Source organism: Octopus sinensis, linkage group LG5, assembly GCF_006345805.1.
Source record: "Octopus sinensis linkage group LG5, ASM634580v1, whole genome shotgun sequence".
Taxonomy (NCBI): domain Eukaryota; kingdom Metazoa; phylum Mollusca; class Cephalopoda; order Octopoda; family Octopodidae; genus Octopus; species Octopus sinensis.
This window is the reverse complement of record NC_043001.1, coordinates 82,193,682-82,202,451: the sequence shown is the minus strand read 5'-3', so window position 1 is coordinate 82,202,451 and position 8,770 is coordinate 82,193,682.

Sequence of the window (8,770 nt, the reverse complement as noted above, 5' to 3'; positions counted from 1 at the left end):
GAAAGAAATAGCGTGCGAGGAGAGAGGAGAGACTGCCACTCCCTTATAACAATCATTCTTTCATCTCTTTTCTCGAATCCTCAGATTCGCGGATTTTTTTTTTTTTTTTTACTTTTGTGCATAATTCCGAGATAATTTTGGATTTGTGTGAATTTTGCATAACCTTTGGTGAGAATCGGTGAAGTAGTATCAAGACAAACACCCAGCGCTGCATGTGTGTGTATGTGTGTGTGCGTGTATGTGTAAATATGTATATATGTCTGCGTGTACATATATATATATATATATATATATATATATGTATACATGTCGGCCTGGACATATATAACTATACGTACAGTTGTTTGTGCATACGCACATAACATATAAACATCCATATCACTTGCATATAATCATTTTTACGCATGTGTGTTTTCACCCATTTGTATATGTGTGTACGTGTGTACACACACACGCGCGCACACACATTTATGCATACTTATATATATATATATATATATATATATATATATGTATGTATGTATATATATATTATATATATATATATATATATATTATATATAGATATATATATATATATATATATATATAATATATATATATATATATATATATCTTACGTATACATGAGCGCTTGTATTTGTGAATAAATATACGCTTGCATACGTACTACGTATGTATATCCGCTGTACGGTTACAGCCGCAGTATATATTTTAATCAATACTGGGTTTCGAAATAAAACCTGACTTGATGTTATATGGTTTCTTCCTAAAATTAAACATTAATCTTCTGCTTTGAATGTCGCAGCCAACAGATGTTAGATGAAGCGAGAAAAGAAAGCCATACATTTATCTCTGTTCAAGTCCAACAGAATCTTTGATTCTTTCATTTCCCAACGCACATAAACACTCGCACACAACCACAAACATACGCAAACTTTTCATTCATTTTTGTCAACAGAAACCGCTTAAGTAAAATACGAGAGACTAACAGTATTAATAGCAATAATAATAATAATAATAATAATAATAATAATAATAATAATAATAATAATAATAATAATAATAATAGTAATAGTAATAATGATAATAATAGTAATAGTAATAATGATAATAATAATAATAATAATAATAATAATAATAATAATAATAATAATAATAATAATAATAATAATAATGGGCTGTTGCTGTTGTCCGTTATAGTGCACCCATCTCAGGATGGGTGCAAGCGGAGATTGACCAACTCGATCGCACTATCCGAAAGACAATGACAATGCAGGGTTCCCTCCACCCTAAGGCAAATGTACACAGGCTCTACATGAAGAGAGGTACGGGTGGACGTGGGCTGGTTAGCGTGCGGGAATACATCAACAGTGAAAGAAGAAACATGGCAGAATATTTGGTAAACAGCAAAGAAGATCTGCTACAGTATGCTGCTAGTGCAGAGGGAGTTAACAAAGATTGACTTGAGAGAAGAAACCCTACTCTGTTTGGAATTACATGGTCAGTTCCACCGTGAAACGAACAAATTAAAAGACCGGGAAGCATCATGGAGGTGGTTCAACAAGGGTGACCTAAATAAGAATACTGAAAGTCTAATCATCGCGGCCCAGGACCAGGCATTGAATACCAACTCAGTAAAAATGAATATATACCACACATGTGCATCGGACCTCTGCAGAATGTTTGAGAAGAGGGTCGAAAGTGTGACTCACATTGTTAGTGCTTGTAAAAGTCTTGCGCAGAAAAAGTACATGCGTAGACAGGACAAAATAGCCCAAAACCTCCACTGGTTACTATGCCGTAAGTATGGATATGAAGTTATGAGTGTTTGGTGCCAACATACACCGGAAAAGGTAATGGACGAAAGGGGGAGGGCAAAAATCCTCTGGGACTTTGATTTCCAGTCAGACAAAGTGTTAGAGCACCGAAGGCCGGATATAGTAACCTTTAGGAGGGACAAACAAGAGTGCCTAATAATCGACGTAGCATTGCTAGGAGATCAACACATCATTATGAAAGAAAGAGAAAAAAGTTGATAAATATGGAGACCTAAGAATTGAGATCACTAAGATGTGGCAGCTACGAGAGTCGAACATAAAGGTTATCCCTATTGCCATCGGAGTATTCGGTTCAATACCATCCAATCTGAAAAAAAAACATCTGAAAACCTAAGAAATACTCTACAATCTAGATGTATTGCAAAAGTCGGCATTACTTGGAACTGTACAGCACAAACCTCTGGTAGACACAATAACTTCAATCAACAACCTCAATATATTGTATACTGTGCGACGTCTATAATAATGATGATGATGATGATGATGATGATAATAATAATAATAACAATAATAATAATAATAATAATAATAATAATAATAATAATAATAATAATAAGAGTCATAATAATAATAATAATAATAATCCTTTCTACTATAGGCACAATGCCTGAAATTTGGGAGGCAGGGGATAGAAGATTGCATCGACTCCAGTGCGTAATTGGTACTTATTTCATCAATCCTGAAAGGAGGAAAGGCAGAGTCGACCTCTGCAGAATTTGAACTCAGAACGTAAATATGGACGAGAAGCCGCTAAGCATTTCCCCCGGCGTGCTTACAATTCTGCCAGCTTTCTGCATTCAATAATAATCCTTTTTACTATATGCACAAGGCCGGAAATTTGGTGGGAAGGAGATAGTCGACTACATCGACTCAGGTGGTCAACTGGCACTTATTTTATCGTCCCTAAAAGGATGAAAGACAAAGTTGACCTCGGTTGCATTCGAACTCAGATAGTAAAGTGCCAGAAGAAACGCTGCTAAGCATTTTGACCGGTGCGGTAAAGATTCTGCTTGGCCACTATCTCAATAATCCTTCCTAATATAGGGCCTCAATTTCTGGCAGAGATGTCTAGTCGATTACAAAGATTCCAATGAAAAAGAAAATTTAATAAGCGAGTAGAAGAGACATCCACATTGGACCGAGAGGTGACCTTTTAATTTGACCACCGAACAGATGCCGCTTTACATTGTGCCTTTAAAGAGTGATTGAAACCGACAGCTCTTAAGACGGTCACCATGTAGCGATGGTTTATCCTGTCAAATGCCTTGGACTGATCCAAATTCATCAGTTTCCCTGCAAATACAAATTTATTCCCTGCTCGTTCTACGATGTATCGCATGAGTTGGAGGTTGTCGATAGACCTGCATGGGATCGCATAGTTTAGTGTTGAGCAGAGTTATGGGCCTGAAATTTTCAATCACGTTCAGCTCATTCGGATTTTTCCTCACTGGCTCACACAGCTGCAAACGCTTTTAGTATGTTGCTAGCTGCAGTAGACGACAACCAAAACATGAGCAAACAATACAGTTCTATATTTAAGAGATGAGGAATTATGTACATTATTTACATTTGACGTACATTTGTCCTCATCTTGTTTGTTGTTTACACAACGTTTCGGCTGATATACCCCCCAGCCTTCATCAGGTGTCTTGGGGAAATTTCGAACCTGGGTTCTCATTCCTAAGGTAGTTTTCAATGTTGTTATCATCATCATCATCATCATCATATCATCATCATCATCATCATCATCATCATCATCATCATCATCATCATCATCATCATCATCATCATCATTATTAACCACTACGCCATATGCCTACAGGCATATGGCGTAGTGGCTAAGAGCGCGAGCTACTAACCCCAAGATTCTTAGTTCGATTCCAGGCAGTAACCTTAATGATAATAGTAATAATAATAATAATAATAATAACAACAACAACTATAACATTGAAAGAGTAGGCTTTTCTTTTCGCGGGCTTATTTTTTTATCTTTTGTACTGTTTGTGGCAAGATTGTGAACGAGGCGACTCAAGAATATTCTTGCTGAAATTTTGTCAACAGACAAGAGATAAAATCCTTCAATGACAAGACCGTTTGTCACCGTTGATCTTAAACAAATGGGTGATTGATTCTAGAGTTCTTAAGAAATAGGGTCTACTGACCACATCAAGGAAAATGACACAGTGGATTCTCCACCATCAAAGACATGATTCAGCTGGAATTGAAACTGCACCAGGTACTTCATTAAATATAGTGGCCTTGACCTTACAGATTCATTGTCTTCAAGAAAGACAGAAACTTCAAGAGTTCTATTCATGGTAACCGGCACCAAATTGCCAGGAGATTCTTCATTTATGTTTAATAACGTTTTCAGAACATTTTGAAATGTTACATATTACACTCTTTTTTATCTGCGATACGTGTATTTTTCTCCTGTTTCTTTTTTCTTCTTTCTTTTTGCAGTTCCTTTTCTTTCCTTTCCCTTTTTCACTCTCCGAAGAAGGTCCATTGTCCGAAACGTTACAGCAATTTCCTTTTACTTGAACGTCAAACTAATATTATAGATTGTGAACTCATGTGACTTTGTTTTTGTGTTTTGTACTTCACCATAAATGCACACACATATAAATAGAGAGAGAGAGAGAGAGAGAGAGAGAGAGAGGCAGACACATACACACACACATACATGCACACATATATACATACATACATACATACACACACACATACATACATACACACACATACATGCACACATACATACATACATACATACATACATACATACATACATACATACATACATACATACATGGTGGTTCTCGACTCCTTATGCAGAGTCTGGTCACCTCTTGTACTTACACCTTAGATCTATCAAGGCATCAGATTTTTAAACGAGATAATGTTTTGAAAAGACACCCACATAAATTCCATATCTACATTGGACCACAGAGCTGCAGTTAAGTTCTGATCTTTGTATATCTTAAAATGTCTTTTGGGGCCTCTGTTAGATTTGCAGACATTATGGCATACATAGTATTGACAGGTATGTACATACACACAGTACACATGTGTGTTGTACTCTCTGTCTCTAATATTATGAGAGAAAGAGAAAGATGTGTGTACATATATGCGAATGTACATCTGTGTATGTATTTCTGTGTAAATAATCGTTTATTTCAAGAAACTTTGAAAAGCGTCTTTTCAGAATTAAAAATCCTGAATGAACGACAAATCGATTTCATGTTTTTATTTAGATTTTTTTGTTGTTGTTTGTTTAGTCTCTAAAATGACTAAATAGATAAGGAAGTAAAGGTAGACGAACTGATGTGATTTGCGTTCAAAAACTCCCACAGGGGCTTCATTGTATTTTCTTTCCGTTGCACGTAACCCTTGCATACTTTACAGTTCACTTAGCTGTAAGGAAGAACACATACCAAATCTTCATAAATATCTGGATAATCAAAGAGTCAAAGCTTACCACACTGCCAACAAGCCAGCCAGCCAACAGTTCTCTTTGAATCTATTCCGTTTATTCCTTAATTTCAATTTTTCACTGATTCTACACGGCAATGTATAAGAAGAGAAGAATCGTTCTTTGTTAACGTCAAACGCTAAAATAAATGCTTGGTTTTGTAGAGGACCAATTACATGATGAAGATATAAAGAAAATATTTGAAAGAACAACATCCTGGAAGTAATCCACCGCAAGGAACAAAGTAACAATGTCCAAAACAGAAAGCGGAAAGTTCTAGATAGCAGCTGATTGAATATATGAAAAAGCCTTAATTATATTTCATACCTGTCTATAAATGTTCAGAAGAGAATCATCTAATTGCCAGCTATTCAATTCGCCTCCTCCTGTCATTAGACTTCGCTCTGTCGGTCAAGCATAATGACCAAAGTAGCAGCAAATATTCCAATAGCAAAAGCCGCACAGGAAGTATAATACAGAATAGTTTCTAAATATATCGCAACAATTTTCAGAGGTGAAACTTTGAGTGAGTCACTGATGGTTCTTATAGCGAACGATCTCTGCCTTAGGCACCAGGCCAGAATCTTGATTGAAAGGTGTGATCGATTAGTTTGACTGGAATTTACTTTATTCATCTTAGAAGGATAAAACTTGGAGCTGACCGCATCGGAATTTGAGCTCATTCACTGCATATGCATTATAACTTTTAAGACGTAAAAATGTATAGAAACTTCTGATTAGCGGATTTATTTTAAAAAAATTTTTCCAGGTCTGAAATTTTAGGGGAAGTGGGCTAGTCGATTACATCAATACCAGTACTCAACTAATACTTATGCTATCGATTCCGAAAGAATTTAATAATAATTCTTTGAAGTATAGACTCAAGGCCCTAAATTTCGAAAATGGAGATAATCATTTACATCGACCTCAGTACTTGATTGGTATTTATTTTGTCGACCACTGAAAGGATGAGAGACGATATCGATCTTGGCGGGATTTGAGCTCAGAGCGCAAAGAATCGGAAGAAATACAGCCAAGCATTTTATTGGGGGCAGTAACACTTCTACCAGCTCGCCGCTTTACTATCATTGTATTAGGAACGATAAGGGTCAACAGATGAAAAAATAAAAAGAGAATGTAATTGAATTTAGTAACGCTGTTTATTTCATGGATCTACAGAAGGATATTAAGTAAATGGAACTCAAAACAGGAAATATTGGTTTTAAATTTTGGTATAAGGCCGGTAATTTTAGGGAAGGGGTTAAGTCGATTACATCGACCCTATTTCTTATCTGGTACTTATTTTATTAACCCTGAAAGTATGAAAGACGTGGTCGATCTCGGCAGGATTCGAAGTCAGGAAGCGTGAAGAAATGCTACTAAGCATTTTTCCCGATGCATTATCAATTCTGCCAGCCTGCGGACTTCATTATGCTTTCAAATTTTGGCACAAGACCAGCAACTTTTGGCGATAGGGTTGAGTCACTGAAATCAACTCCAGTGCTTAAAACTGATACTTATTTTATCGACCTCGAAAGAATGAAGGGCAAAGTTGAGATTAGTGGAATTCAACTCTAGAACAGAAAATAATGGTAGCTAATACGGTAACGCATTTTCCACACCATTTTGATCACTAACAATTATAAGTTTTCAAATATTTATAAGTTAGCACAGTTGATTTAATAGATCGCAGTACAGCTGTTTATTTTATTGATTGTAGCAAAGTGTTAAAAACGGGATCTGAACTGAGAACATAAAGGGATATAATTAGATACTATATATGCATTCGGCAAGCTACTCTACCGATTCTACAAATAAAGAAACACCCGAAACCTTCCTAGTTGAATAATTAAAAATTCTCATTTAGGCTCAAGAACAATTGTTTTTAGTGGGAGGTGTGAGCCTGCATCATCGTCCTCAGTAATCGAATCGTACCTTATTTTATCAATCCCAAAAAGGATGAAAGGCAAATTTGTATTCGATAGGATCAGAATGTAAAAAGTTACGAGAAGTACCGCTAAGCATTTTTTCCGAAGTGGCCGACTCGCCACTTTCTTGTAGAAGAAATAATTCTTACTAATTTTATCACATGGTGAGCAGTTTAGAGGAGGGAGCAAATACATAACATCAAATACTGGTACTTGACTGCTGCTTATTTTATAGCCCCCAAAAGATGAAAAGCAATGTAGAGCTCTCAAGTAATTGAACATGAAATGTTAAGAGTCATAACTAGTACCGTAAAGCATTTTTACCGACACCATAACGATTCTGCCAACTTACAGCTTTCTTCTGAAGAAATACTTCTTTCTAATTTTCGTTGAAGGCACGCAAATTTAGGAGAAGTAAAGTCGATTACATCGACCTTAGTACTTGAATGCTACTTCATGTTATCGACCCTGAAAATATGAAAGGCAAAGTCAAGCTCGGCAGCATTTGAATTGAAAACGTAAAGAGCAGGAAGAAATGTTGCTAAGCAATTTTTTTCTTTTCAATGTTCTAACGACTTTACCAGCTCACCGCCTTTTTACTCAGGAAATAATGACGAGGAAGATAAAAATGATTGGACTAATTTTTTTATGGGGCGATATATCTGTATATATGTTTGTGTATGTATGTGTATGCGTGTCCATGTGTATTCGATTGAATCTATCTAGTCACATTATTGATATTTTATTAGGGCGGTACATGAAAGTATAAAAGTGACTGATGAGATTTGAAACCAGAACGAAGTGAGTCAAGATTAAGCTATTTTTCTACTAATAGACACAAGGCCCGAAATTTTGGGGGAGGGGGACTAGCACTCAACTGGTACTTAATTTAACGATGAAAGACAAAGACAACCTCGGTGGAATTTGAACCCAGAACGTAAAACCTGAAGAAATGCCGCTAAGCATTTTGCCCGTCATGGTAAATATTCTGCCAGTTCACTACTTTAATAATAATGGTTTCAGGTTTTGGCACAAGGCCAGCAATTTAAGGGGAGGGATAAGTTGATTACATCCAACCCAGTGTTCAACACTTATTTTATCGATCCCGTAACAATGAAAGAAAAAGTTAACCCTAGGGGAATTTGAACTCAGAACAAAAAGACAGACGAAATGCTGCTAAGGATTTTGCCCAGCATGCAAACGATTCTACTAGCTTAATTAAGGCTGCGAGCTGGGAGAATCGTTAGCAAGCCGGGCGAAATGCGTAGCCGTATTTCGTCTACCGCTACGTTCTGAGTTCAAATTCCGCCGAGGTCGACTTTGCCTTTCATCCTTTCGGGGTCGATAAATTAAGTACCAGTTATGCACTGGCGTCGATCTAATCGACTTAATCTCTTTGTCTGTCCTTGTTTGTTCCCTCTATGTCTAGCTCCTTGTGGGTAATAAAGAAATGTCTTCTACCTTAATAATAATAACAATCCTTTACATTATAGGCACAAGGCCCATTTTCTTCATGGATGGGGTAA